At 45.7% G+C, this 5,000-nt stretch overlaps 1 protein-coding gene across 7 annotated transcripts in view; it reads right to left on the reverse strand.

Moving 5' to 3' along the window:
* The window catches only part of foxp1b (forkhead box P1b), a 181,226-nt gene that overhangs the window by 125,975 nt on the left and 50,251 nt on the right, over positions 1-5,000 (reverse strand). For 2 of the 7 annotated variants that reach the window (XM_062545756.1, XM_062545754.1), the window contains exon 1: positions 3,935-4,348. The exons of the other annotated variants lie outside the window; for them this stretch is intronic. The gene's annotated coding sequence lies outside the window, so the exon portion shown is untranslated. Of the gene's footprint in view, positions 1-3,934; positions 4,349-5,000 lie in introns of those variants that run through there. 7 annotated transcript variants of the gene reach the window in all.

Raw genomic sequence — 5,000 nt, forward strand, 5'->3', positions numbered from 1 at the left:
CTCTCTCTCTCTCTCTCTCTCTCTCTCTCTCTCTCTCTCTCTCTCTCTCTCTCTCCCTCTGGTTTGTAATGCATGTCTTGTAATAGCTAAATAGATAATTGTCTCCATTTCAGAGCTGCATATCAGTGTGGCGTGGCTGTTTAAAGCGGCGGGGGCTGGCGAAGCATGCGGGGCGGGTAAATAAGCCCCCGCTGCCCCCTCCCGCTGGGGCGCCGCCTCCCCGCAGCACATTCCGCCGCCGCCGCCGCCACTCTCGACGCGCAAAACCAGGCCTAGCTGAGATGATTACCCAGAAGTCTGTGGGACAGAGCGTGTCAAAATGCAACACTTACAACAACAAAAAAAAGGACAAAACAATCAAGAAAAGAGAAGGAGGCAGATTTCCTTGGTAACTGCCATACTGCTGGCTGCTTTGAATATGGGAGGGAAATCAAGACAGGACTTCTGGCCATCTTGCCTTTACGCCTAAATGATGGAGCCATGAAAGTGTATCTTCTCACCTTCCGACGAGCATATCCATATGGCATATCCATACCATAACACTGGCAACATATGGAGGGGAGCGTACCAGAATACATACCATCATTACCATCAGCTCATTATATAGAATTTTGACCCTGCTGTGATATCAATTACCGGAAAAGGAGAGGTGATTTCGATATGGGTTATTATTTGACAGATTTCACAGTTTCAAGTTAGAATATCCAATGTGATAAGTCCTTAATGGCTGACAAGAAATTGAAACTATTGAAGCTGAGGGGGGTGGGGTGGGGGTTCTACACCACACCCACAGAAATGATCAACCAATCAGGTCCTTCCATTTGCCCCTCCTTTATTCTGTGAAACACCAAGTGCTGGCAAAGTGAACGCGCATGCTACAATATGAATGCGCTCCTCTCATTTAAAAAAAAAAAAAAAAACCTCGAGAGGCTACCCCTCTTTTTGTTCTCCCAACAGAGAAGATCAGAGGTCATCCCTCCGCAGTGGCGAGGACTCCTTTTTTTTCTTTTTTTTTTTCTCTGAGGGATCACGCGTGCAAAAATATGAATTAATACTCCACTAAAACGCATCCAATCCCAACAAAAGGCACACGGCCACTCCGCGGCCCCTTCAGCCCGTCTAATGGACCGGCTCTTTACTCACTTCACGCCGCTTCCAACCAGACAGGACGGAGAAGAGGGGAGAGCGGGAAGAGCCCCATGAATATTTACCACAAAGTAAAGTTATTCCATTAATTACCCGCCCGCGTGCTTCATACGATATTGGTGGCTACTTCTGCGCTGGCCCCCGCTAATGAACTTTCACACGTCATTAGCATATTAATTAGGGAGCGACTCAACGGCTGTCAATAGGACAGGCCTTGTTGGGTTTTTTTTTTGTTGCTTTTTTTTTACTGTGTCCTGAAAGCCACGAGGCAGGAGAGCCCAGTCCTACTGTCCGTGTAGCTGTGCACAGTACGGAATGTCAACAGCCTGGACACTTTATCTGCCATTTATCATGGTAGGCTGGTATACAGACAACAAGGAGAAGGACAAATACACAGAGAGAGAGGGGGAGAGAAAGAGACACACAGACACAGACACACACACACACACACACACACACACACATAAACATAAACACACACACAAAAACATAAACACACACAAAAAGATGTGAGCACGTACACACAAACACACACACACACACACACACACACACACACACACACACACACACACATACACACACACACACACACACAAACACAGCAAGGCAATTGATTCTTGTTTTGTTTTGCTGATTTATTTTGTGCTGGAAAAGAGCTAGGAAGTGAACCTTTTTAAAAGGCCTTGAACGCGCTGGCGTGGGTGCAGGGGACTGGCTGGGATCACACAGTGATATCTATATTCAGTCCATTTGTGTTTGTGTTCAGGGTGTGTACAGAAGAGATTTTCCAAGTCACTGTCTGCGTCCTGAAATACAGGAAAATGTAACGTGTGACTCACCCAAACACAAACCCAGCTGTTTACGGACAGCCAAACAAAAGGGCTGACTCCAGAAACTTTTTGGAGCTTAGCTTTATTAAGACAGCCTAGTTCAAATGAAAAATCAAACGACGTCTCATAAAACAGCCTCAAAAAAAAAAGAGAAGAGTGAGCAAGAGAGAGAGAGAGAGAGAGAGAGAGAGAGAGAGAGAGAGAGAGAGAGAGCAATACCCCCACTCCACCCCGCACTCATAAAAAAACTGACTGGCAGGGGGCTGACATTATGTGCTACACCCACACAAACTGTAAACAATAGCATGTTTGAAAAAAAAAAAAGAAAAATGAAATGAAAAGAACAGAGGAGAAAAAAAACTACCCACAAACACACGCCAATTAAAGGCAACTTCTCTCAAACCCCTGCTTTGCCGAGGAGATCTGTGCGGCCGAGGAGAGAGAGAGAGAGAGGGGGAAAAAAGAGTGAGGGGGGAAACCGGGCAGTCTGCTGAATGTCAGCTTGTCTGATCCTCGAGATTTCTTGGACCTGCCCTCACGTTCTGCTGAGCTAAGAACAAAGTACACAAGAGTCCACACAGAGAGCTTTGCCGCCTTAAGACCAAGGAAGTGGAATTTCACTCCTAACCCAAAACAAACAAGGCAGTGCATTTCTTTACACTATTTAAATGGGAACAGGCTACAGTGTTCTCCCTGCCTGGGGCAAGTAAAAAAAAAGAGAGAGTGAGAGTGAGAGAGAGAGAAAGAAAGAGAGAGAGAGAGAGAGAGAGGATGGCTTCAACTCGCCCTTCATTCGGATTCCAGCAAAGTGATCTTGAAGACAAAATAAAAGACATTTGAAAAAGCGTGCAACAGAAAAGATTTCCAACTTAGAATTAAACTTTACTCAAAAAAAAAAAAAAAAAAAAGAGCACAGTGAAAACTGAAAGCTGTTAAACTATTGCGTGATTCACACCTGAACAAAAGCCTACTACTACACAGGTTCAAAAGTCACACAGCGTAAAACAATACAAAAACGCCAAACTCGTGGCGAAAAACAAAAGACTACGCTTTCTGGCGATATTATGCAATGGCATTTGCCATGTCCAAGTTCCTTTTCCACCCTGTCAAACAGTGAGCACTGTCAATTCTCTCCAGCGAGATCACGTTTCCACCTTCGCCGGTCTCCATGGCAGTCTCCTAACCTGCCACAGATCCAGGACGCTATTAATATCGGCGAGCCGCACGTTTCATTTCCCCGGACGGAGATGGAGCGGCGGCAGCGCGAGGAGACAGAGGAGGAGGACAAATCGGCTCTGCTCTGCTCTCATCAAAGCAGATTCACCACTCACCCTTAACACACACACACACACACACACACACACACACACTCAAGCCATACCACACCAGTGCACAGAGGCAGAGAGTGAGGGCAACACACACACACAGTCACACACACACATGTGCGTGCACACACACACACGCACACGCACACACACACGCACACACACGCACACGCGCACACACACACACAGAGGCACATTAAGTCCACTTCTTTACATTCTGTGTGTATTCGTGAAAAGTAGTGTGTGTGTGTGTGTGTGTGTGTGCAGCAGGAGCTGAATGAGGTAGGCAGTCAGCACCCCTCTCTCTCTCTTTCTCCCTCTCTCTGTCTCAAACACTGAGAGCGAACCCAGATCCTCCAGCTATTTCAAACTCTCCAATGAGGCTCAGCCATATCAGAGCACTGGGCACACCAGCAGTCCACACACTGAAAGGCTAAGAAGGGAGGAGAGAGGCTCACAGACAGAGAGGAAGAGAGAGAGAGAGAGAGAATGTGAGTGTGAGTGTGAGTGTAAGGGGGAACGAGAGAGGGAGAGACAGAGTGCGGGAGAGAAAACGAGAGAGTGAGAGAGAGAGAGAGAGAGGGGGAAGCAGAGCGAGGGAGACAATGAACAAAGTCTTTAAAGACTTACCGGCGAGCAGTGGACGAGTCTCATTACATGAATGGCTATTCTCCAGCCTGAGCCAGCGACCGGGGCGAAAAAGAAACACAGCGAACGGCAGCGCGGTACGACCGTCACGCTATTTCCCAACTCCTAAAACTGGAGTAGAGGCACTCGTGCGACAGCAGCTGTGTGTGCTGTAGGTGCTTTTTCAGTCCGTCTACCGGTGAACTATGGCTCGAGCTGCACTGTGTGAGTGAGTAAGTGAGTGTGAGTGAGTGAGTGTGTGTGTGTGTGTGTTCAGAGGGACTGGAGGTATGTGGTCTAAACACAACAAAAGCCGGTGACTTGTGCTAGATTAAATATGCAGGAAGGGGCCCCTTTGCATAAACACAAACACTCAGCAAATGAGGCTTTGGCACAAAGCAGACGCCTGCTGTGAGCTCCTACCTGTCCTGGACAGTTTCTACAACTTTACCTTTTTTATTCTCGCTCATTCTTTCATTGTGTTTTTTCTAGTTGCCACTGTTTCTATCGTTCTTTTTTTTTCTTCCGCTCTCGCAAATAATACAGGAGTTCTAAGAATATTGAGGCTTGGAAACCAAGCACACAATTTACTATTTCTATGTTTTTGTTTTAGCATTTAACATGTAAAACATTTATTAATCTTAATATAGTATAGCATTTACTAACATTTTATACGTATTAACATGTATTCATACATACTTTTGTCTTGTTTACTTATAATTTGGGCAACAAACCCCTGAAAAACAAAGAGCCAAGTAAACTAACAACACAAAGTTAAAACAATTCTAGAACCAAGCTGAAATCTAAAATCTTTGTACAGAAATCTTAACATCTGGCGCAGTCACTTTCCATGACTTACTATACCGGAAGAACGTTCAAAGCTCAAGCATTCATATGAGGCTCTGAAAATATTTGCATGCATTAGGAGTGTCAAATGAATTATTCTGTGCGAATGTCTCAGAATGTGTCTGGTGGAAGTCTATTAAGTCCGTCCTTTCCTCTCCACACACACTGTCCCACACTCTTTAGCAGACACCTCCTAGTGGATGAACTGGAAATCGTATGAGAT

The sequence above is a fragment of the Sardina pilchardus genome, chromosome 9 (genome assembly GCF_963854185.1).
Source record: "Sardina pilchardus chromosome 9, fSarPil1.1, whole genome shotgun sequence".
Classification (NCBI taxonomy): Eukaryota; Metazoa; Chordata; class Actinopteri; order Clupeiformes; family Clupeidae; genus Sardina; species Sardina pilchardus.